Source organism: Pseudophryne corroboree, chromosome 4 (assembly GCF_028390025.1).
Source record: "Pseudophryne corroboree isolate aPseCor3 chromosome 4, aPseCor3.hap2, whole genome shotgun sequence".
Lineage (NCBI taxonomy): Eukaryota > Metazoa > Chordata > Amphibia > Anura > Myobatrachidae > Pseudophryne > Pseudophryne corroboree.
In genome coordinates, this window is record NC_086447.1 from 681,217,584 (window position 1) to 681,243,725 (window position 26,142).

The window sequence follows — 26,142 nt, forward strand, 5'->3', positions numbered from 1 at the left end:
AGGAGAGTCCAATTGTGTCGGTTGCGATGCCTGACCTTCCCAACACTGGACAGGAAGAGGTTGCGCCTTCCACCATTTGCACGCCCCCTGCAAGTGCTGGAAGGAGCACCCGCAGTCCAGTTCCTGATAGTCAAATTGAAGCTGTCACTGTTGAAGTACACCAGGATGAGGATATGGGTGTTGCTGGCGCTGGGGAGGAAATTGACAAGGAGGATTCTGATGGTGAGGTGGTTTGTTTAAGTCAGGCACCCGGGGAGACACCTGTTGTCCGTGGGACGAATATGGCCATTGACATGCCTGGTCAAAATACAAAAAAAAATCAGCTCTTCGGTGTGGAATTATTTCAACACAAATGTGGACAACAGGTGTCAAGCCATGTGTTGCCTTTGTCAAGCTGTAATAAGTAGGGGTAAGGACGTTAACCACCTCGGAACATCCTCCCTTATACGTCACCTGCAGCGCATTCATCATAAGTCAGTGACAAGTTCAAAAACTTTGGGTGACAGTGGAAGCAGTCCACTGACCACTAAATCCCTTCCTCTTGTAACCAAGCTCCTGCAAACCACACCACCAACTCCCTCAGTGTCAATTTCCTCCTTACCCAGGAAAGCCAATAGTCCTGCAGGCCATGTCACTGGCAAATCTGACGAGTCCTCTCCTGCCAGGGATTCCTCCGATGCATCCTTGAGTGTAATGCCTACTGCTGCTGGCGCTGCTGTTGTAGCTGCTGGGAGTCGATCTTCATCCCAGAGGGGAAGTCGGAAGACCACTTGTACTACTTCCAGTAAGCAATTGACTGTCCAACAGTCCTTTGCGAGGAAGATGAAATATCACAGCAGTCATCCTGCTGCAAAGCAGATAACTCAGGCCTTGGCAGCCTGGGCGGTGAGAAACGTGGTTCCGGTATCCACCGTTAATTCAGAGCCAACTAGAGACTTGATTGAGGTACTGTGTCCCCGGTACCAAATACCATCTAGGTTCCATTTCTCTAGGCAGGCGATACCGAAAATGTACACAGACCTCAGAAAAAGACTCACCAGTGTCCTAAAAAATGCAGTTGTACCCAATGTCCACTTAACCACGGACATGTGGACAAGTGGAGCAGGGCAGACTCAGGACTATATGACTGTGACAGCCCACTGGGTAGATGTATTGCCTCCCGCAGCAAGAACAGCAGCGGCGGCACCAGTAGCAGCATCTCGCAAACGCCAACTTGTTCCTAGACAGGCTACGCTTTGTATCGCCGCTTTCCAGAATAGGCACACAGCTGACAACCTCTTACGGAAACTGAGGAATATCATCGCAGAATGGCTTACCCCAATTGGACTCTCCTGGGGATTTGTGACATCGGACAACGCCAGCAATATTGTGCGTGCATTACATCTGGGCAAATTCCAGCACGTCCCATGTTTTGCACATACATTGAATTTGGTGGTGCAGAATTATTTAAAAAATTACAGGGGCGTGCAAGAGATGCTGTCGGTGGCCCGAAGAATTGCGGACCACTTTCGGCATTCAGCCACCGCGTACAGAAGACTGGAGCACCACCAAACATTCCTGAACCTGCCCTGCCATCATCTGAAGCAAGAGGAGGTAACAAGGTGGAATTCAACCCTCTATATGCTTCAGAGGATGAAGGAGCAGCAGAAGGCCATTCAAGCCTATACATCTGCCCACGATATAGGCAAAGGAGGGGGAATGCACCTGACTCAAGCGCAGTGGAGAATGATTTCAACGTTGTGCAAGGTTCTGCAACCCTTTGAACTTGCCACACGTGAAGTCAGTTCAGACACTGCCAGCCTGAGTCAGGTCATTCCCCTCATCAGGCTTTTGCAGAAGAAGCTGGAGACATTGAAGGAGGAGCTAAAACAGAGCGATTCCGCTAGGCATGTGGGACTTGTGGATGGAGCCCTTAATTCGCTTAACCAGGATTCACGGGTGGTCAATCTGTTGAAATCAGAGCACTACATTTTGGCCACCGTGCTCGATCCTAGATTTAAAACCTACGTTGTATCTCTATTTCCGGCAGAGGTTCAAAGACCTGCTGGTGAGAAAATTGTCAAGTCAAGCGGAACGTGACCCGTCAACATCTCCTCCTTCACATTCTCCCGCAACTGGGGGTGCGAGGAAAAGGCTAAGAATTCCGAGCTCACCCGCTGGCGGTGATGCAGGGCAGTCTGGAGCGACATCTGGTCCGGACTGAAGGAACTGCCAACGATTACTGACATGTCGTCTACTGTCACTTCATGTGATTCTCTCACCATTGAAAGAATGGTGGAGGATTATATGAGTGACCGCATCCAAGTAGGCACGTCAGACAGTCCGTACGTATACTGGCAGGAAAAAGAGGCAATTTGGAGGCCCTTGCACAAACTGGCTTTATTCTACCTAAGTTGCCCTCCCTCCAGTGTGTACTCCGAAAGAGTGTTTAGTGCAGCCGCTCACCTTGTCAGCAATCGGCGTACGAGGTTACTTCCAGAAAATGTGGAGAAGATGATGTTCATCAAAATGAATTATAATCAATTCCTCCGTAGAGACAGTCACCAGCAGCAATTGCCTCCACAAAGTACACAGGGACCTGAGATGGTGGATTCCAGTGGGGACGAATTAATAATCTGTGAGGAGGGGGATGTACACATTGAAAGGGGTGAGGATTCGGAGGATGATGATGAGGTGGACATCTTGCCTCTGTAGAGCCAGTTTGTGCAAGGAGAGATTGATTGCTTCTTTTTTTGGTAGGGGCCCAAACCAACCAGTCATTTCAGTCACAGTCGTGTGGCAGACCCTGTCGCTGAAATGATGGATTCGTTAAAGTCTGCATGTCCTGTTTATACAACATAAGGGTGGGAGGGAGGGCCCAAGGACAATTACATCTTCCACCTCTTTTTTCTTTCATTTTTCTTTGCATCATGTGCTGTTTGGGGACAATTTTTTTGAAGTGCCATCCTGCCTGACACTGCAGTGCCACTCCTAGATGGGCCAGGTGTTTGTGTCGGCCACTTGTGTCGCTTAGCTTAGTCACACAGCAACCTTGGTGCGCCTCTTTTTTTCTTTGCATCATGTGCTGTTTGGGGACTATTTTTTTGAAGTGCCATCCTGCCTGACACTGCAGTGCCACTCCTAGATGGGCCAGGTGTTTGTGTCGGCCACTTGTGTCGCTTAGCTTAGTCACACAGCGACCTTGGTGTGCCTCTTTTTTTCTTTGCATCATGTGCTGTTTGGGGACTATTTTTTTGAAGTGCCATCCTGCCTGACACTGCAGTGCCACTCCTAGATGGGCCAGGTGTTTGTGTCGTCCACTTGTGTTGCTTAGCTTAGCCATCCAGCGACCTCGGTGCAAATTTTAGGACTAAAAATAATATTGTGAGGTGTGAGGTGTTCAGAATAGACTGGAAATGAGTGGAAATTATTGTTATTGAGGTTAATAAAACTATGGGATCAAAATGACCCCCAAATTCTATGATTTAAGCTGTTTTTTAGGGTTTTTTGTAAAAAACACCCGAATCCAAAACACACCCGAATCCGACAAAAATTTTTTGGTGAGGTTTTGCCAAAACGCGTCCGAATCCAAAACACGGCCGCGGAACCGAATCCAAAACCAAAACACAAAACCCGAAAAATGTCCGGTGCACATCACTAATTTATATATGTGACCTGAGCCTTTAATAACTTTTCTCCTATTTCTTTTGACCCCCCCATATCCAAATCTACCCTTACTTCCCTTACTTCCCTATTTTTCCTGCTTTTGTCTTTTCTTCATTCTTTCTATTTGCTTCACTAATATAAAATACTCTGTTTGCAGATAACAGATGGTTCTCAGCCTATTTCCAACTTGTATTTTGCTCTTATAGCAGTGGTTCCCAAGCTTTTTTGAATCATGGCACCCTAGAGTATCAGAGTTTTTCTTCACGGCACCCCAAGGCCAAAAGTTTTTTTATAGAGCATTCAGAAAAACAGTATTAATTAAATTGTGCTTATATGTCTTCCCTAGGCTCAGTTATGTGGCCAGGAACAGGATTCACTTCTGTTTGTCCACATAGTTTATGATTGGAAGCCACAAACGCTGGTTTTGCCTATTACATTGACCATATATAATTTTAATTGGTCCTGGATCACCAACCCAGGGAACCCCTGTAAGTATCCCAAGGCACCCCAGGGTGCAAAAACACCCAGTATGGGAACCACTTTCTTATACAGTAGCTTACAACATTTTTTATATAGCTGTTATTAAACTTCTTATGGAGAAGATGATTTTGGGAGTTTTATAGCATGAGAATATTTGTGTGAGTTCTCACTGACATGAGTCTGGAGGGGCTTATTCCCCTTCTCATTTAAGATTTTCAGAATACACTTGATTCATTTTGCAGTATGTTGGGAGAAAGTTGAGCAAGGCACTGAGGAACTGTGATAAATTCCACTGAGGATGCAGAGATTTGACCTCCTGGAGTTGAATTGAGAGGGCATTAGTGTGTATCAGAAAGTCTTAGAGGCCATGCTAATCAAGTGTCCCCCTTGGCAGGGAGTTTAATGTAAAATAGTCCATAACAAAGCAGATAAGTTGGATGACCATGTGGAGAAAGGTATGATTAAATCATCAATTGTCAGTCGAGATTTGGGAATGGTTAGACCAAATGAAGTGGTAGACTTGAACTTTCATCAAACCAAAGGCCAAGTTGTGACTGAGCAAGATCTTATCTATATGGGATTATCTGGAGTTGACCGGTTGAAAATGAGGTGTCGGGAAAAGAGGACCTCTCTTTTTTTGTTATAGGTCACAGACATGGTAGGTGGCAGGATAAGTTACACCGTAATTCCAGGTGGAGATTCTTCATAAAGTGAGTTTCTTGAAGGTAGACCAAATATGCCTTGTATAAGTTAGGTGTGGTAAAACGGCTGGCTCTTCAGAGGACTACTAATGCCCTTCACATTGAAAGAAAGACATTTAAGATCCATGTCAGATGGTCAGTAAAGCGGATGAAAAAGAAAGCATGTCGACAGTGAGTAGCAGGCACCAGTGATAAAAAAAAGGTGGCAGATAAGAAGGGGGGATGTCCTGTATTGGGGAAAGGTGAACAAGTATAGGAGAGAAGGGTAAGGCCAGCCAGTTAGAAGAAAGGACCACCCCCGTGGTCACTGACAGTTCGGAGGGAAACTATGTGCTGGGGAAGAACAAAGGTCAACAGGTGGGTAAAAGATGGGCCATGGCAAGCTGAAGTGTTGGTCCCATAGAGGCACCATATATAGAGATCAATGGGGTCCATCCCGTGGACTCTTAAGTAAATAGGATAATCTAGAAAGGTAGTACGATGTAAATAGAGCAGAGATAAAAAGCAGTAAATGCAATAAACTTGTAAAGGCAACATCAACAGAGAGCCAGCAAAACAAGACCAAAGACAAAAGAAAGAAATTCATGTAGTTAGAGTACACGGGAAGTAGGATAGAGAATGTGTGTGTGTGTGTGTGTGTGTGGGGGGGGGGGGGGGGACGACAAAGAGGGGGTGTTAAGTAAGTAGTGACAAGGGAGATTACAGAAGGAAGCACAAACATCAAAAGCATAATAATGTAATATGCAAGAATAAATAAAACATTAGACACCTCTGCAATCAAGACAACAGGAGGGGGAAAGAGGGCACAATGGGTGGAGGGTGGGATAAATAGAATCTGAGACTGATTGGTTTCAGAACCAGATGTGGACCAGAATCCTCAGGTTTCAAAACCAGATGTGGACAATCTGGATATTTGTGAACAAACCATTTCATCTGTGGGGGTATTGGGACATTAACTGTCGATTTTGTCTATCTTGAGAAGGGCAATGGGAGCAGGATCATTCTCTGCAGCAAGGTCTAATGTAGGAAGGAGATACTGAACTTTGGGAAGGGAGCGGGCAACATGCAACTGACGCTGGTGCCAGATTAGGATATGAAAGTGATAACCTCAATAGCATCTGGTATTGTGCTGATGGAGCAGAGTGATGAGTGGTTTAAGTCTCTTCATTTAGCCAGCGTTACATGGGGGACAACTTGAAAAATATGTACAGTACTGACATTGAAAGTAACCAAGGGGAGCTTTCGGGAATCTCTCATTATAACTTCTTTAGCTATGAAATAGTGTATTCATGGAATAACATCTTGGGGGAGTTCTATAGATGGGAATTCTGTGTACGATGGGCACGATCGTGTTCTTCCAGTGTGGTAGAAGAGAAATACTTGAAAAGCCTTTGAGGTCAAGGTGGATAAGCTCAGCATCTTCAGGGATGACCCTAACTCATAGATTGTTGTTTGAAGCCCTATTATCTTGGTCTTCCTGGTCCTCTTGGAACTTAACAATGTCTTGGTGTCTTGGTGTATTTTCCATAAATCAATACATTTTTCCGCTAAGCCCCCTAGCTGTGGAGGATGAGTCTAGCTCATCCTTCACAGTTTTACAGTATTTCCAGAGGAAGTAGATCCAGTTCTAGCAAAAGGAATAGGAGTTTATCCAAGGAGATTACATGTCTGCCTGCCACAGTATGTGCTGTTCATGACAGAGGTGCAGAGGCAGATCATTTTTTATTTGAAGATGACAAAATAGACAGATTATATAAAAATCATGGAATTAATTTTATTACTCTAAAGACAGTAGGGCCACCTAATATTGTATTTTTTATATTGTACACATTGATCACAACATTTCTTTGCAAACAATATTTGCAGATTTTTTTTCAATGATTAACATAAAAAAATACTTGGGGCTGCTAACTTGTGAGCAAGCCACATAAAGCTGCCTGTGGTGAAGCAGCTGGTCTTGACATTTGTGCCTGCCTGAAAAGTTACATTTTTGGGGATAAGGGTCAAACATGGTATAAACACAACCTCACCTGCACCACATTCTGTTAGAATATCTGCCTCAATTAGGTTCCTCGGTAGAGCAGTCACTTTAAGTCGGGTTCCATTGCATAACTTGGGCAGAGTCAAGTTCCACAAAACCATGATCAGAATATAAACCTTCAGTGTCCAGAGTGTCAAGCCTCTGTTTTTTCCTTTATTGCTCCTCTCCCTGATGTCACATCAAGAACTTACATACTGTACCTTAGTTTTTTTCTACAGTAGCTCACTAAGCTATACAATAGGGAAAATGCAATTTAAAATTCATCCATTACTATTTGCGTGATGCAGGAACAAACAGACAAACAGACTGAAGTTCATAATTTTTTTTCATCTACGTAGTTCATAAGCAGTCTCTAGAGTATATTTCTCAAAACAAAAATTGGTACAGTGTGTAGAGACACAACACAAACAGTTTTATTATATAGATTTCAGAAGGACTGGAACAACAATGGGGACACATACTGCATCAAGTTTCTGTGCAATTTTAGGCTACAAAAAGTTTTATTGCCAATAATACTTTTAAAAATAACATTAATACATTTAAAAGTTATGTAGATGATGATAATATTATTATTTGTGAATGGTCAAAAACGAAATAAGTACTTACTATTTTAAATAATAATAATAATAATAATAATAATAATAATAATTTTAATTTAATTTAATTTTCAATCTTTAGAACCAAAACAAAGTAATTTTTGGGATTTTACCAACTACATTCCAGATTAAAAAACAAACAAAACAAAACTGATTGATAGCAGTAGCTACAGTATCTAAAATTCACAATTTAAAAGTCTCCTATTTAAATACATGGAAAACAAACATCCCTTTCTCCCAGGTATTTAGATTTAGAAGATACTTCTTTGAGATGCAATAATTTAAATGATCTACAACACTATAGGGGGATTTCAATTAGACACAGTAAATTACCACAGCTAATTGATCCCCGGGGGGTAATTCAATTATTCTGGCACTATCGGGGAATTTGTTTCACCTGACCGGAGAACGTTATATTAAGAGGTCTATGTACTAAATCTTGGAGAGAGATAAATAGAATGGAGATAAAGTATCATTCATTTAGCTCCTAACTGTCTTTTTTCAAACACAGACTGTAACATGGCAGTCAGGATCTTATTGGCTGGTATTTTAATCTCCGTCCACTTTATCTCTTTCCAAGGCTTAGTACATAGACCCTAAGAAAGCAAGCACAGTACATTAAAGAACTTGGTAGGCACCCAGTGTATAGAAGAGAGATACAGTACTAAACCTTTAGGAACGGGCCAACATAAACTTATATTTTCTACCTATGCATTATCTGTGTAAGTCTTGCCATACTGACTGTAATTATTCTGCTAATTCAAAGGTAAAACAAATTATGGGTTTGATGAATTGTCATACCTAGGTATTTTTAATAAAGTGTGGAGGTGAAGAAAAGATATGAGGGTATAACTAAGAGACAATTAAAATAACATACTTTGGGGACAAATAATTTATCAGGAATGTGTTGTTGAGCACATCATCAATAATTACAATAGAGCAATATTCCATTTGCGCACCTCTATGGGGTGTGAGTGAGAATGTGTGCTGCTAGAGCCACAGGGTGATGAACGTTTCTCCGGCACCTTGTGGCCAGCTCCGCTAGTTATATTTAAGACAATATACAGAACCACAGTATTCCCTGCATTCCCATCAGCTCCATAATTCTTATCCAGAATCGCTAAAAATGAATTTGATTGAACATATTGAAATGGACACTAGGGGGACACTTTAACAAGATATTAAAGAAAGACTACTCAGAAAATGTTTTCTTCATCTGGACTTAATGAAGATTGGGACACTCTTCCTATGTAGTATCTTTTTCATTACTAATTGTGGAAGCTTTTATTTTATACAGTATGACTTTTTACTTATACTGTATAATGTTTTTGGAATAATATCATTAAGTGTAATGATGTGTAAAATTACTGGGTGCCTGCTTTCTGAATTTGTCACTAGTAAGGACAGACACATTAGTTTAGGATAGAATAAAGTGAATTCCCATATACATTTTTAAAACTCCTTATATTTAACTTTTCTTTTACATATAGAGGATGTATGTACTATAAACTACTACTAAAGTAGAATATTAGAGGAAGTGCCTTAAAGGCCTTCTAATGGGGATGCCAAGCACCAAGCACCTACAGACTTTAGAAGTAAATCAGTGTAGCCACATTGACTAGTATGTTAATACTGTTTCCCATAATACATGTTATACCTATTGACTACCCATGGCCAGTAAATAATATAGTCCCATGACTAGTAGCTCAGTCTCCATGTACACTGACCAGTTTTCCCATAATTTTTGTCCACTTAATAGCCATACAGTATGACCAGGCAGGGCAGCCATCAGAAATTGTGGATAACTAAAAATTGGCTCTGGAAACGTTTTTGGAACTAGCCTCCAATGGGAGGCACCAAATCAACTGTAGCTGGAGCCAATACCAAAGTAGATGGGATTAGGACATCATTATACCAGGAGACATCAGTGATATGCAAGGCTAAAGCAACAAGCAAGGGAGAGGAAGGGTTAAACTAAAAGTCTATGTTATTACAGCTCTGCTTATTTTAGCAGCCAGGATGCCACAGCAATAGTAGAGCAGTAAGGCAAGGAGATCAGAACAGTCCAAGCAGTACAGTGGCAGCAGAGTAGGAGAGGTCATGTACTGTAGTGTAAAGACAGCAAGGAAGAACAATTCAGGTAGTGCACAAGTAGCAGGACAGAACAGGCACAGTAGTACAGAGGCAGCAAAGCAGAACAAAAGAGGAAAGGCAGAGGTAGCAGATCAAGTCAAGGAGAGTAAAGGTGCTGTAGAGAGCATCACGTATATATAGTGCAGAGGTAGCAGAGCAGGTCAGGTAGTGATGAAAGAGCAGAACATGTAGTACATAGGTAACATGATACAATATGACAGGAAGTACAGTACACGTTTACCGTAACAGAACAAATAAGGTTGTGCAGAGGCAGAAGAATAGAACAGATAGTGCTGAGATAACAGAACAGGTAGTGTAAATAAAGCAAAACAGGTAGTAGCAGAACAAGTCAAGTACTACAGAGATGGCAGAGCACAACAGGTCAGTTAGTGTCACAGTAGCAGAGTAGAACAGGTCACAACATGGTTGGACCCACCTGGGAAACTCCTACAGAAGTCTGTCACAAATCCATGCCTGCCCAGGACTGACATAAAAAGCAGGGCCCCCAACAGGCCCCATCCACCTTCCGTTATTTTATTCCTACAGTACACAAGCCCAAGCCAGACCCCTTCTGTCAAAGACTATGCTTTGTCTCAATTATTCAGCTCCAGCCAGCGCCCTTCTGTCTCTCCAGCCCTGCGGGTTGTATCATGTCTCCAGCCCCACCCACTCCCCACATGACACTTAACTTCTGCTCCTCACCCACCGCGGCTCCTCTCTTAATGAGTGGAGCAGCATGATGTCATGCACTCTCGGTCGCAAAAAACCCACACTTTATTGTGCGGCATCAGTAAAAGCCAGCTGCATTGGTGAGCAGTAGGAGCAGGTGGTAGAAGCAAGTGGAGGGTGGGCAAGCCTAACTCTCTAAAAGATATAATCTTTGCACACCGAGCATGTCATGAATGACTTGGACAAGCTGCTGCACTAGAGGTAACCAAACCTTTGGGCAATTAACAATAGAAACGAGTCGTGCTGTGCTCAGTCTCCTGGATGGTAAGTAGAGTTGTATTTAGGTTCAGGCAACTAAATTGTAACCCCTTGTGGTATAGATGGTGATAAAACTCATTGGGCTATATAAAGCAAATCTATAGATAACTGTTTGGTATACACTTGGTCTATAGGTACTGTAAATGTTTGGTATAAAATTAGTGTGTAGGAGAAAATTAAGGTGCTGTCTTGAATTGTTATAAGGGATGTTTATTCAAAAAGTCAAGATTGATGGTACACTGATGCAAATGTCCACATGTTACATAATGCACCACAGTGTTAGCACCCCCGGGAGGTGCATGTCCCGGCCGTTGCCTAGGAGCCAGGATGCTGCATTTATCACTGACCCCCGCCCAGTGCCTAGCAACAGATGGATGCTGGGCACAAGGTCTCCTGGTCCCTGGTGCATAGCAACAGGCTAATGCCGGGCGCTGGGAACCGTCGGACTCCTAGCAATGGGTGCGTCGCAGGCAGGCGGCCTTCCTCATTGTTTAGGATAGATACGTGCAGCTGCACTTACTTAGCCATCAGGATCTTGATTGGGTATAGGCCACATTTATGCACTTCCTATTCACTCCCAAATCACTTGTGATAGTTCCTGCTCTAAGTGAGAGCCTGCGAACACCCATGATTCTGAGACCCTGTCTGACTTCTTTCCTGATCAGATCCAGCTAGCTTTGAATTCAGGTTTTGGTGTGTAATTTTCACACAGGCACTGTCTTTGCCAATATTTCTTTATTATCTCCACCTTGTGCATTGTTGCATTTATATTTGATTAAGTTGCTTATTACTGTACATCCTGTGCATTGTTGCATTTACACGTGCAATCCTTATATACCCCCCAGTCTGTGCCTTAGCATTGTAGTAAGGTTGTGTCTGGTGGACGTCTCACCATACTGCATTTACCCCTGCCCAGCCTCCAATAGTCATCTTGTCCATACATAAACCATGGGTGCATCTGAGTATGGGGTGGACCTAATTCACCCTGGAAAGACGGCTGCTATAGGAGAATCCTAGCATTGTAGGTGGCAAAAAGACTGCTGGGTAGGGGGTCTTTGCGTGAGCGTTACAAGGCACTGCCTATAAACCTACAGAACTGAGTGTAAGCATAACAGTTTCATCAGCCAAAACAAACCGTAGCTCCGTGGGTCGTTCATTTCCAGATGGATCCAGCGCAAAATCCAGCCACCAGATCCAGGGTTTGACACAGCAGCTACCTTACAAAGGGACCTTACCCTTTGTGTGGACACTCAGGAGGAAAATCGTAGGACCCAGACCGTCTCGTCAGCTGCTCCAAGGGAACCTAAACTAAACCTCCCAGATAGGTTCTCTGGGGACCGTAAACAATTTGTGAACTTCCGGGAAAGTTGTAAGCTGTATTTCAAGCTCAGGCCTTACTATTCAGGTTCTGAGACCCAGAGAGTAGGAATCATAATTTCCCTGTTGCAAGGTGACCCACAATCTTTGGCCTTTGGCCTTTCAGCAGATCACTCAGTTCGGGCAACATCGGCGGAGGCCCATCTTCGTTTCCCTTAAGCAAGGGAGAAATTCTGCCGAGGTATAGTGTACCGAATTTCGCAGATGGGCCAATGACTGTGGTTGGAATGATCCGACACTTCAGAGCCAGTTAAGGTTGGGACGAACAGAGCAAATTAACGATTTTCTCATCCAATATCGTTCCCCGGCCACTTTGGATGCACTTATGGAGTTAGCTATCAAAGTAGATAGGCGGATTCGGGAACAGAGAATGGAGAAAGAGGTTCCCACGCCTACAGTACATCTCGTTGGATGGTGCCAGAAGTTACAGGGAGTACTGAGGAACCCATGCAAATCAGGGCTTTCTGTGTGATGCCTCAAGAGAAGGCTAGACGTTGCAATCTAGGACTATGTCTTTATTACAGGTCCAAGGGGCATCTGGCGAACACTTGTCTGCAGAAGGCGGAAAACTAATACACCTGAGAAATTCAGGGAGAGTCTTCTTGGGTCTCTGTGCCATCTCCCCAAATAATTATTTATTGTTACCTGTTAGGATAACTACCTCTTCTGGTCCAATTGAAGGAACTGCTTTTGTAGACTCCGGTGCTGCCAGAAATTTTATAAACTTGGAATTTGCTCGTGCCCGAGGAATTCCCATGGAGACTCTTTGTCCACCAATTTCCGTCTGTGGATTAGATTGTAGTCCTCTTCAAAATGGTCAGGTGAGCACCCGGACTCCAGACCTCCAGTTTTTTGTCGGAAGGTTTCATTGTGAAGAGTTGTATTTTTTTCCTTGTACATTGTCCCCTAATTCCAATTGTTCTGGGATTGCCCAGGCTAAAAGCTCATAACCCAGTATTCAATTGGAGTACAGGAGATCTTGTTTCCTGATGCACGGAATGTGCAGCCAAATGTCTGATCATGCCGGTGCTCTCAGCACTTCCAGTCCCTGAAGGGTTTCCAACCCAGTTCATGTCTTTCATGGATTTTAGTTCCAAACAGCAAGCTGAATCTTTGCCTCCTCACCGTCCTTATGATTGTGCAATTAATCTCATACCTGGAGCTAGACTCCCTAAAGGCCACCTCTATGCCCTGTGATTCCCAAAACGAAAGCTATGGAGGAACACATCCAGTAGAGTTTAGAAAAAGGCTTTAACAGGCCTTCAAAGTCTCCAGTGGGAGCCGGGTTTTTCTTCGTTGGGAAAAAGGATGGCTCATTATGGCCATGCATAGATTACAGGGGACTGAATACAATAACAATCAAAAATGTATACCCATTGCCTCTGATCTCTGTCTTATTTTATCAGCTCAGAAATGCTACAGTCTTCTCTAAGATTGATTTGCGAGGAGCATATAATCTGATTCGGATCCGCATGGGGACGAGTGGAAAACCACATTCAATACCCACTCAGGACACTACGAGTACTTGGTAATGCCTTTTGAACTCTCCATTGCCCCTGCCGTCTTCCAGGATCTCATAAATGACATTCTTCGGTAATGGGATCCGGTCTGAAGATCGACAGTGTCTAGGTCGACAATGTTTAGGTCAACCACTATAGGTCGACAGTCACTAGGTCGACATGGATGGAAGGTAGACAGGGTTTCTAGGTCGACATGTGCTAGGTCGACAGGTCTAAAGGTCGACATGAGTTTTTCACATTTTTTGGGGGGGATTTTTTCATACTTAACGATCCATGTGGACTACGATTGGAACGGTAAAGTGTGCCGGTAGCGGAGCGAAGGCACCATGCGAGGGAACGCGGTGCACTAATTTGGGATCCCGGTCACTTTACGAAGAAAACGACACAAAAAAAAATTCCTCATGTCGACCTTTAGACCTGTCGACCTAGCACATGTCGACCTAGAAACCCTGTCGACATTCCATCCATGTCGACCTAGTGACTGTCGACCTATAGTGGTCGACCTAAACATTGTCGACCTAGACACTGTCGATAAAACGAACCACACCCTTCGGTAATTCCAAGGAAGATTTGTTTTCATCTATCTAGATGATATATTGATCTACTCCGCCTCACTCAAAGAACACCGAGCTCATGTTAAAGCAGTCCTCACCAAGCACAGGGAAAATCATCTTTATGTAAAACTGGAAAAGTGTAAATTTGAGGTTGAGAAGGTGGCCTTTCTAGGATACATCATTACCTCCAAGTGGTTTTCTATGGATTCTAAGAAACTTCAGGCAATTGTGGAAAGGGTTCGTCCCTCTTATCTAAAAGCTACTCAATGTTTTGCTAATTATTACAGAAGATTTATCGATTAATTTCGTTCAATATCAGCCCCAATTGTGAGTTTAACCAAGAAAGGTGCGTATCCTGCTCATTGGTCACCACAGGTGGTAAAGGCATTTGAGAACCTTAAAAAAGCATTTATCTCTGCTCCTGTTCTCCGGCATCCCGATCCAGATCTGCCCTTCATCGTAGAAGTGGATGTCTCCGAAGTAGGTGTTGGAGCTATTCTTTCACAAGAGGATTCAGTCAGTCATTTACTCCACACCTGTGCCCTTTTCTCTCAGAATTTTTCCCCTGCTGAAGTCAACTATGATGTAGAAAATCAAGAGCTTTTAGCAGTCAAATGTCCGCTGGAGGAATGGAGACACTGGCTGGAGGGGGCAAGGTATACAGTAACCGTATTCAGTGACCACAAAAATTTAGTTTGTCTTGAATCTGCTAAAAGATTGAACTCTTGGCAAACCAGATTGGCGTTGTTCTTTGCTAGGTTCAATTTTGTAATTACCTATAGGCTCGGCTCCAAAACCATCAAAGCTGATGCTTTATCCCACAGTTTTTTTGTCTACCCATGAAGTCTCTAAGCTTCTGGAGCCGATTCTTACCCCATGATGCATTCTTTTATTGTAGACCTGCCAAGATCTTCCAAATGCTCGGTCATCTGGGTAGTAGTTTACCGTTTCAGTAAAATGGCTAATTTCATTCCCATGTCAAAACTGCCTAATGCTAAGGATATTACTTCATTGTTCATTCAACATATATTTCGTATTCATGGCTTACCAAAAGACATCGTCTCGGATAGAGGCTCTCAATTTGTAGCCCAATTTTGGTGGTCTTTTTGTGCAGAACTGGGGGTCAATATCAGTCTCTCATCAGGGTTTCATCCACAATCTGATGGGCAGACAGAGCGGGTTAATCAATTGTTGGAGCAATATCTACGATGTTACATCTCTAAATACCAGGATGATTGGGTTGACCACCTATCCTTTGCAGAATTTGTGTATAATAATTCTGATCATTCTGCAACTTCCATGTCTTGCCTCAAGAGGATTTGGAGGGAAGTACATCAAGTGTTGGAGTATATGGCAACCCGGTCTAAGAGATTTGCTGACAGATTTCGGAAACCTTGTCCTTTCAAAGTAGGAGACATGGTGTGGTTATCTGCCTGGTACGTCAAGCTCCACCAGACATCTCAGAAATTGGGTCCCTGTTACATTGGGCCATTTCAAATCATCCAGAAAATTAATCCTGTTGCTTTTCGTCTTCAATTACCCAGATCTTTAAAAATCAATAATACCTTCCATTGTTCTTTGTTTAAACCGCCATTTGTTTCTAAAAAAATTTAAGTAAACTAAGGTTTAAGGAGACCTTCTCCAGTCATGATTCGGGGACATCAAGAGTTTGTTGTAGAGAGAATACTGGACTCCATGTTTGTGCGGGGTCAAGTACATTATTTAGTTCATTGTAAAGGCTACGGTCCTGAGGAGAGATCCTGGGAGCCTGGGAAGTTCCTCCATGCTCCTGAATTAAAAATAGAAATCTTCAAGAAATATCCCCAGAAACATGGGTCTAGGGGTTTCTTAACCCCTCTTCAAGGGGTGGTTTACTGTTAGCAACGGAAGGCACTCGTCCTGGCGGTTGCCTAGGAGCCAGGACGCTGCATCTCCCACTGACCCCCTGTTGCTACGCGCCGGGTGCAAGGTCTCCTGGTCCCCACCTGTCGCATAGTAACAGGCTGACGTCAGGCGCTGGGACTGCCAGACTCCTAGCAATGGGGACACCGCAGGCAGATGGCATTCCCCGTTGTTTAGGGTAGATACGTGCAGCAGGGCAGCTGCACTTACTTAGCTATCATGATCCTGATTGGGTATAGCCTGTATTTATGAACTTCCTGTTCACTCCCAAATCGCTGGTGATAGTTCCTGCTCTAAGTGAGAACCTGTCAGTCTGCAAACACCCATGATTCTGAGACCCTGTCTGACTGCTTTCCTGATCGGATCCAGCTAGCCTTGTTTTCAGGTTTTGGTGTGCAATTTCCACACAGGCACTGTCTTTGCCAATATTTCTTTATTATCTCAACCTTGTGCATTTATATTTGATTAAGTTGCTTATTACATCCTGTGCATTGTTGCATATACAATTCATTTGTGTTACATTGATTCCATCCTGTGCATTGTTGCATATGCAAGATCATTTGGGTTAATTTTATCTGTGCATTGTTGCACTCAAATGCACTCCTTATATACCCCCCAGTCTGTGACTTAGCATTGTAGTAAGGTTGTGTCTGGTGGACATCTCACCGTACGGCCTTTACTCCTGCCCAGTCTCCGATAGTCACCTTGTCTATACATAAAACCTGGGGGCAGCTGAGTACGGAGTGGACCTAATTCACCCTGGAAAGGCGGTTGCTATAAGAGAAGCCTAGCATTGCAGGAGGCTAAAAGATAGCTGGGCAGTGGGTAATTGCATGAGCGTCCCAAGGCATCGCCTATAAACCTACAGAACTGAGTGTGAGCATAACACACAGTCGTAAAATAAACAATATAATATAATATAAATCAAAATACAAATGAAAAAAAGAGAGTAAGAAATGCAAAACAAAACAGAATAAACAAAACAACAAAATCAAGCAGATGTGAATAGAGGAGAAAATATACTACATTTGTCAAAGTTCTTGAAATGTCCCAATCTCAATCATGGTCATCCGGTATATATGCCATTTCTTTAATTCTAATTAATAGGCACAGTCACTTTACAGATGAACAATGTTCCATTAGTACTATCATATGATGGTTGATATATTTAAGAACAAAGTTGAATTTACAAAAGGGTAATAGACTGTGGGGTCATGCTGATCTGTAAGTCAAACTATGTACCCCAGGGATTGGGGTCAGAGTTGGGCTGACGGGTTGGAGCAGGATCTCCGGACTGGTCCTTAACTCTTGTGGTGTCAGTATTCAGTCCCTGCTAACTGTGTCCAGTCCCGAACTGAGACATCCATTAATGCTGATTATCACAGAGCTCGGATCCTGTCTGGGGAGGGGATGTTGATGGTTTGAGTCTTACAGATACTCACCAGGCTGCTTTCCTGCTGGTGTGGACTCTGTCCCTTCACTGGCTTTCTTCTGTTGTGTTCATCCTACATGTCTTCAGCGCTAGCGTTTCACTTCCGGTTTCCTAAGCTACGTGACTGCAGAGGGGTCTGTCTGTGAAGTCTGGGTGGGTACACAATGTCCAGTGATAGGAACGTGCTGTTAGTGTGGAACTGTGGTTCTGCACCAATGCATTTCAGCCTGTTTAGGGCCTTCTTCTGGGAGGTGTGTTAAACATAGATGCTTCAGTATGGATTTAAATAAGTTTAAATAGGCCGTTTTGATAGGCTCCGAATCTGTCTTTAGTGATCGGCTGATCATGCTCAATTCTGGTTGGTCCTTTAGGCTATTTATAAACCTCTCTGGTAGTGACATGGGTAATGGGAATGATAACCATTCCGAGTGTCCGGGTCTGGGAATCAAGTCCCAGCAACCCCCTAGACACCCCTGGAGGCGGCCCTGTGACCAGTTAATATTTATCTATTTGCTTCATGCAAAGCAAACACAGCTCAATGTCCAGTCTAACCTCCTCTTGACCTGCTGAGCTCCTCACTACTCAGTTTGTGGCAGGAAATCGACTGGATGCAATCATGCATTTAATTACAAGCAATTTAGTTTGGAAAGTGATGGGCTTCAGTTGTTTTTCTTTAGTGAACATCTTCATCCAAAGAGAGTTCACTGAACGAAATGCACTCTGAGTACAAATAATGAAAGCGTAGATTGCTTGCAATCATTTGCTGTTATTTATCCTCTATGTATGTATCTTTAACAGTATTTTGCCCTTGAAAATCTATTATTTGTGTAGAGAAAAATTACATTTACAATAAAGCTCTGATTTTCAACACTTTATTTTGATCACACCAATCATTGCTGTTTATTAAATGCTATAATAAATGTAATTATACATCATATCTGATGTTTTTGGGATAAAATTAGCCAATATTATGAGCCTTCTCACCAATCATCAAGGTAGTCAGCCAGGTCCCTGACATTATAGGGGTTCGCCTCTGGGGCGCAGGGCACCTCCCCTCTGATACTTCACTGCTGTCCTCTCTCTAACACTCAGCAGCTACTTTCACGTACCTAACACTAGAGATGAGCGCCTGAAATTTTTCGGGTTTTGTGTTTTGGTTTTGGGTTCGGTTCCGCGGCCGTGTTTTGGGTTCGAACGCGTTTTGGCAAAACCTCACCGAATTATTTTTGTCGGATTCGGGTGTGTTTTGGATTCGGGTGTTTTTTTTCCAAAAACACTAAAAAACAGCTTAAATCATAGAATTTGGGGGTCATTTTGATCCCAAAGTATTATTAACCTCAAAAACCATAATTTACACTCATTTTCAGTCTATTCTGAATACCTCACACCTCACAATATTATTTTTAGTCCTAAAATTTGCACCGAGGTCGCTGTGTGAGTAAGATAAGCGACCCTAGTTGCCGACACAAACACCGGGCCCATCTAGGAGTGGCACTGCAGTGTCACGCAGGATGTCCCTTCCAAAAAACCCTCCCCAAACAGCACATGACGCAAAGAAAAAAAGAGGCGCAATGAGGTAGCTGTGTGAGTAAGATTAGCGACCCTAGTGGCCGACACAAACACCGGGCCCATCTAGGAGTGGCACTGCAGTGTCACGCAGGATGGCCCTTCCAAAAAACCCTCCCCAAACAGCACATGACGCAAAGAAAAAAAGAGGCGCAATGAGGTAGCTGACTGTGTGAGTAAGATTAGCGACCCTAGTGGCCGACACAAACACCGGGCACATCTAGGAGTGGCACTGCAGTGTCACGCAGGATGTCCCTCCCAAAAAACCCTCCCCAAACAGCACATGACGCAAAGAAAAAAAGAGGCGCAATGAGGTAGCTGTGTGAGTAAGATTAGCGACCCTAGTGGCCGACACAAACACCGGGCCCATCTAGGAGTGGCACTGCAGTGTCACGCAGGATGTCCCTTCCAAAAAACCCTCCCCAATCAGCACATGATGCAAAGAAAAAGAAAAGAAAAAAGAGGTGCAAGATGGAATTATCCTTGGGCCCTCCCACCCACCCTTATGTTGTATAAACAAAACAGGACATGCACACTTTAACCAACCCATCATTTCAGTGACAGGGTCTGCCACACGACTGTGACTGATATGACGGGTTGGTTTGGACCCCCCCCAAAAAAGAAGCAACTAATCTCTCCTTGCACAAACTGGCTCTACAGAGGCAAGATGTCCACCTCATCTTCACCCTCCGATATATCACCGTGTACATCCCCCTCCTCACAGATTATCAATTCGTCCCCACTGGAATCCACCATCTCAGCTCCCTGTGTACTTTGTGGAGGCAATTGCTGCTGGTCAATGTCTCCGCGGAGGAATTGATTATAATTCATTTTAATGAACATCATCTTCTCCACATTTTCTGGATGTAACCTCGTACGCCGATTGCTGACAAGGTGAGCGGCGGCACTAAACACTCTTTCGGAGTACACACTTGTGGGAGGGCAACTTAGGTAGAATAAAGCCAGTTTGTGCAAGGGCCTCCAAATTGCCTCTTTTTCCTGCCAGTATAAGTACGGACTGTGTGACGTGCCTACTTGGATGCGGTCACTCATATAATCCTCCACCATTCTATCAATGTTGAGAGAATCATATGCAGTGACAGTAGACGACATGTCCGTAATCGTTGTCAGGTCCTTCAGTCCGGACCAGATGTCAGCATCAGCAGTCGCTCCAGACTGCCCTGCATCACCGCCAGCGGGTGGGCTCGGAATTCTGAGCCTTTTCCTCGCACCCCCAGTTGCGGGAGAATGTGAAGGAGGAGATGTTGACAGGTCGCGTTCCGCTTGACTTGACAATTTTGTCACCAGCAGGTCTTTCAACCCCAGCAGACCTGTGTCTGCCGGAAAGAGAGATCCAAGGTAGGCTTTAAATCTAGGATCGAGCACGGTGGCCAAAATGTAGTGCTCTGATTTCAACAGATTGACCACCCGTGAATCCTTGTTAAGCGAATTAAGGGCTGCATCCACAAGTCCCACATGCCTAGCGGAATCGCTCCGTGTTAGCTCCTTCTTCAATGCCTCCAGCTTCTTCTGCAAAAGCCTGATGAGGGGAATGACCTGACTCAGGCTGGCAGTGTCTGAACTGACTTCACGTGTGGCAAGTTCAAAGGGCATCAGAACCTTGCACAACGTTGAAATCATTCTCCACTGCACTTGAGACAGGTGCATTCCATCTCCTATATCGTGCTCAATTGTATAGGCTTGAATGGCCTTTTGCTGCTCCTCCAACCTCTGAAGCATATAGAGGGTTGAATTCCACCTCGTTACCACTTCTTGCTTCAGATGATGGCAGGGCAGGTTCAGTAGTTTTTGGTGGTGCTCCAGTCTTCTGTACGTGGTGCCTGTACGCCGAAAGTGTCCCGCAATTTTTCTGGCCACCGACAGCATCTCTTGCACGCCCCTGTCGTTTTTTAAAAAATTCTGCACCACCAAATTCAAGGTATGTGCAAAACATGGGACGTGCGGGAATTTGCCCATATTTAATGCACACACAATATTGCTGGCGTTGTCCGATGCCACAAATCCACAGGAGAGTCCAATTGGGGTAAGCCATTCCGCGATGATCTTCCTCAGTTGCCGTAAGAGGTTTTCAGCTGTGTGCGTATTCTGGAAAGCGGTGATACAAAGCGTAGCCTGCCTAGGAAAGAGTTGGCGTTTGCGAGATGCTGCTACTGGTGCCGCCGCTGCTGTTCTTGCGGCGGGAGTCCATACATCTACCCAGTGGGCTGTCACAGTCATATAGTCCTGACCCTGCCCTGCTCCACTTGTCCACATGTCCGTGGTTAAGTGGACATTGGGTACAACTGCATTTTTTAGGACACTGGTGAGTCTTTTTCTGACGTCCGTGTACATTCTCGGTATCGCCTGCCTAGAGAAGTGGAACCTAGATGGTATTTGGTAACGGGGGCACACTGCCTCAATAAATTGTCTAGTTCCCTGTGAACTAACGGCGGATACCGGACGCACGTCTAACACCAACATAGTTGTCAAGGACTCAGTTATCCGCTTTGCAGTAGGATGACTGCTGTGATATTTCATCTTCCTCGCAAAGGACTGTTGAACAGTCAATTGCTTACTGGAAGTAGTACAAGTGGGCTTACGACTTCCCCTCTGGGATGACCATCGACTCCCAGCGGCAACAACAGCAGCGCCAGCAGCAGTAGGCGTTGCACGCAAGGATGCATCGGAGGAATCCCAGGCAGGAGAGGACTCGTCAGACTTGCCAGTGACATGGCCTGCAGGACTATTGGCATTCCTGGGGAAGGAGGAAATTGACACTGAGGGAGTTGGTGGGGTGGTTTGCGTGAGCTTGGTTACAAGAGGAAGGGATTTACTGGTCAGTGGACTGCTTCCGCTGTCACCCAAAGTTTTTGAACTTGTCACTGACTTATTATGAATGCGCTGCAGGTGACGTATAAGGGAGGATGTTCCGAGGTGGTTAACGTCCTTACCCCTACTTATTACAGCTTGACAAAGGGAACACACGGCTTGACACCTGTTGTCCGCATTTCTGGTGAAATACCTCCACACCGAAGAGCTGATTTTTTTGGTATTTTCACCTGGCATGTCAACGGCCATATTCCTCCCACGGACAACAGGTGTCTCCCCGGGTGCCTGACTTAAACAAACCACCTCACCATCAGAATCCTTCTGGTCAATTTCCTCCCCAGCGCCAGCAACACCCATATCCTCCTCATCCTGGTGTACTTCAACACTGACATCTTCAATCTGACTATCAGGAACTGGACTGCGGGTGCTCCTTCCAGCACTTGCAGGGGGCATGCAAATAGTGGAAGGCGCATGCTCTTCACGTCCAGTGTTGGGAAGGTCAGGCATCGCAAACGACACAATTGGACTCTCCTTGTGGATTTGGGATTTCAAAGAACGCACAGTTCTTTGCGGTGCTTTTGCCAGCTTGAGTCTTTTCAGTTTTCTAGCGAGAGGCTGAGTGCTTCCATCCTCATGTGAAGCTGAACCACTAGCCATGAACATAGGCCAGGGCCTCAGCCGTTCCTTGCCACTCCGTGTGGTAAATGGCATATTGGCAAGTTTACGCTTCTCCTCCGACAATTTTATTTTAGGTTTTGGAGTCCTTTTTTTTCTGATATTTGGTGTTTTGGATTTGACATGCTCTGTACTATGACATTGGGCATCGGCCTTGGCAGACGACGTTGCTGGCATTTCATCGTCTCGGCCATGACTAGTGGCAGCAGCTTCAGCACGAGGTGGAAGTGGATCTTGATCTTTCCCTAATTTTGGAACCTCAACTTTTTTGTTCTCCATATTTTATAGGCAGAACTAAAAGGCACCTCAGGTAAACAATGGAGATGGATGGATTGGATACTAGTATACAATTATGGACGGACTGCCACGGTTAGGTGGTATAAAAAAACCACGGTTAGGTGGTATATAATACAATTATGGATGGACGGACTGCCTGCCGACTGCCGACACAGAGGTAGCCACAGCCGTGAACTACCGCACTGTACACTGGTTGATAAAGAGATAGTAGTATACTCGTAACAACTAGTATGACACTATGACGACGGTATAAAGAATGAAAAAAAAACCACGGTTAGGTGGTATATATTATAATAATACAATTATGGATGGACGGACTGCCTGCCGAGTTCCGACACAGAGGTAGCCACAGCCGTGAACTACCGCACTGTACACTGGTTGATAAAGAGATAGTAGTATACTCGTAACAACTAGTATGACTGACTATGACGGTATAAAGAATGAAAAAAAAACCACGGTTAGGTGGTATATATTGTAATACAATTATGGATGGACGGACTGCCTGCCGACTGCCGACACAGAGGTAGCCACAGCCGTGAACTACCGCACTGTACACTGGTTGATAAAGAGATAGTAGTATACTCGTAACAACTAGTATGACTGACTATGACGGTATAAAGAATGAAAAAAAAAACACGGTTAGGTGGTATATATTATAATACAATTATGGATGGACGGACTGCCTGCCGACTGCCGACACAGAGGTAGCCACAGCCGTGAACTACCGCACTGTACACTGGTTGATAAAGAGATAGTAGTATACTCGTAACAACTAGTATGACACTATGACGGTATAAAGAATGAAAAAAAAACCACGGTTAGGTGGTATATATTATAATACAATTATGGATGGACGGACTGCCTGCCGAGTGCCGACACAGAGGTAGCCACAGCCGTGAACTACCGCACTGTACACTGGTTGATAAAGAGATAGTAGTATACTCGTAACAACTAGTATGACTGACTATGACGGTATAAAGAATGAAAAAAAAACCACGGTTAGGTGGTATATATTATAATACAATTATGGATGGACGGACTGCCTGCCGACTGCCGACACAGAGGTAGCCACAGCCGTGAACTACCGCACTGTACACTGGTTGATAAAGAGATAGTAGTATACTCGTAACAACTAGTATGACACTATGACGACGGTATAAAGAATGAAAAAAAAACCACGGTTAGGTGGTATATATTATAATAATAATACAATTATGGATGGACGGACTGCCTGCCGACTGCCGACACAGAGGTAGCCACAGCCGTGAACTACCGCACTGTACACTGGTTGATAAAGAGATAGTAGTATACTCGTAACAACTAGTATGACACTATGACGACGGTATAAAGAAAGAAAAAAAAATACCACAGTTAGGTGGTATATATTATAATAATAATACAATTATGGATGGACGGACTGCCTGCCGACTGCCGACACAGAGGTAGCCACAGCCGTGAACTACCGCACTGTACACTGGTTGATAAAGAGATAGTAGTATACTCGTAACAACTAGTATGACACTATGACGACGGTATAAAGAATGAAAAAAAAACCACGGTTAGGTGGTATATATTATAATAATAATACAATTATGGATGGACGGACTGCCTGCCGACACAGAGGTAGCCACAGCCGTGAACTACCGCACTGTACACTGGTTGATAAAGAGATAGTAGTATACTCGTAACAACTAGTATGACACTATGACGACGGTATAAAGAATGAAAAAAAAACCACGGTTAGGTGGTATATATTATAATAATAATACAATTATGGATGGACGGACTGCCTGCCGACTGCCGACACAGAGGTAGCCACAGCCGTGAACTACCGCACTGTACACTGGTTGATAAAGAGATAGTAGTATACTCGTAACAACTAGTATGACACTATGACGGTATAAAGAATGAAAAAAAAACCACGGTTAGGTGGTATATATTATAATAATAATACAATTATGGATGGACGGACTGCCTGCCGACTGCCGACACAGAGGTAGCCACAGCCGTGAACTACCGCACTGTACACTGGTTGATAAAGAGATAGTAGTATACTCGTAACAACTAGTATGACACTATGACGACGGTATAAAGAAAGAAAAAAAAATACCACGGTTAGGTGGTATATATTGTAATACAATTATGGATGGACGGACTGCCTGCCGAGTTCCGACTGCCGACACAGAGGTAGCCACAGCCGTGAACTACCGCACTGTACTGTGTCTGCTGCTAATATAGACTGGTTGATAAAGAGATAGTATACAATACATACAACAATATACTACTATACTGGTGGTCAGGCACTGGTCACCACTAGTCACACTGGCAGTGGCACTCCTGCAGCAAAAGTGTGCACTGTTTAATTTTAAATTAATATAATATTATGTACTCCTGGGGGCTCCTGCTATAACAACCTGCAGTGCTCCCCAGTCTCCCCCACAATTATTATAAGCTTTGCCTTTTATACATTGATGTGCAGCACACTGGGCTGAGCTGAGTGCACACAGACTGAGTCACACTGTGTGACTGGCTGCTGCTGTGTATCGTTTTTTTCAGGCAGAGAACGGATATAGCAGAGAACGGATATATTATATTAAAATAAATAAAAGTTAACTAACAACAACTGCACTGGTCACTGTGGTAAACTCTGTCTGACTCTGCACAATCTCTCTCTCTCTTCTAATCTAATTTCTAATGGAGAGGACGCCAGCCACGTCCTCTCCCTATCAATCTCAATGCACGTGTGAAAATGGCGGCGACGCGCGGCTCCTTATATAGAATCCGAGTCTCGCGAGAATCCGACAGCGTCATGATGACGTTCGGGCGCGCTCGGGTTAACCGAGCAAGGCGGGAGGATCCGAGTCTGCTCGGACCCGTGAAAAAAACATGAAGTTCGTGCGGGTTCGGTTTCAGAGAAACCGAACCCGCTCATCTCTACCTAACACACTGATTTTTCTTGCTATCCATAATTTGTGTGGTGCCCTGGGGTGGTATGGCTGGCATGGTTTGGGGGTGTCCTGTGCTGTGTCCCAGAGGTGAACCCCTATAAGGTTGGGGACCTGCATGATGAGGTTACCTTGATGATTGGTGGACAAGCTCATAATATTGGCCGATTTTATGCTAAAAACCTCAGATATGCTCTCTTGTTTGTATGTTATAGTACAACGTTTCAGCTTGGTAGCACATCCCATTATACTTAGCTAGGGTGTGCAGTGAGGCCCCCTCCCCCAATATATTCATTAAACTCTTTTGAAATCCACCCTGAGCACATGCAAGCCAAGGCAGATTGTCCTTTTGAGGCATATGGCTTGCGTTGTTATTGTTGTGTGGGTAATTAATAGAAATGAGCGGGTTTGGATCTCAGAGAACCAAACCCTACCGAACTTCATGTCTCGAGCCTGGATCCG